The following is a 353-nucleotide window of genomic DNA, read 5'->3' on the forward strand; positions in this document are numbered from 1 at the left end:
CCTTTTCATCGGGTCCACATTTATCACCGTCAAGCCCTGTTTGACAATTTTGCCCTGCGATTGTATGGGTAGGCTTATATATGCAGCCAACATTTAGTATGAATGATTAATGGGTACAAATAAACAAATTCTCCAAAGACAACTGTGAGAAGTGTTTTGTTGTGTCCCCATGGTCCTCTTAGGGATAGATTAGTCATGTTGTGGTACTTGTGGTGAGTGAATGGTGGTGTGAAGAGAAAGTTGCCTCTCTCTCTCCTGGGGGCTGTAGTGGATGCTGTATCCTGAGCCCAGCTGTTATTGTCTGAGTGGCAGACAGTGTGACAGAGTCAAGTAGTGTGCAATTCATCATTTGG

At 44.2% G+C, this 353-nt stretch overlaps 1 protein-coding gene across 1 annotated transcript in view; it reads right to left on the reverse strand.

Annotated features, from left to right (window-relative positions):
- LOC311329045 (metalloprotease TIKI2-like) overlaps position 1 on the reverse strand; it is a gene marked incomplete at its 3' end in the record, with an annotated part of 10,935 nt that extends 10,934 nt beyond the window's left edge. The window contains exon 1 of the mRNA XM_084462932.1: position 1. This exon is cut by the window's left edge and continues 699 nt beyond it.
- Between the last annotated feature and the right edge of the window lie 352 nt (positions 2 to 353).

Source organism: Borostomias antarcticus (genome assembly GCF_949987555.1).
Source record: "Borostomias antarcticus genome assembly, contig: scaffold_846, whole genome shotgun sequence".
NCBI classification, from domain to species: Eukaryota; Metazoa; Chordata; class Actinopteri; order Stomiiformes; family Stomiidae; genus Borostomias; species Borostomias antarcticus.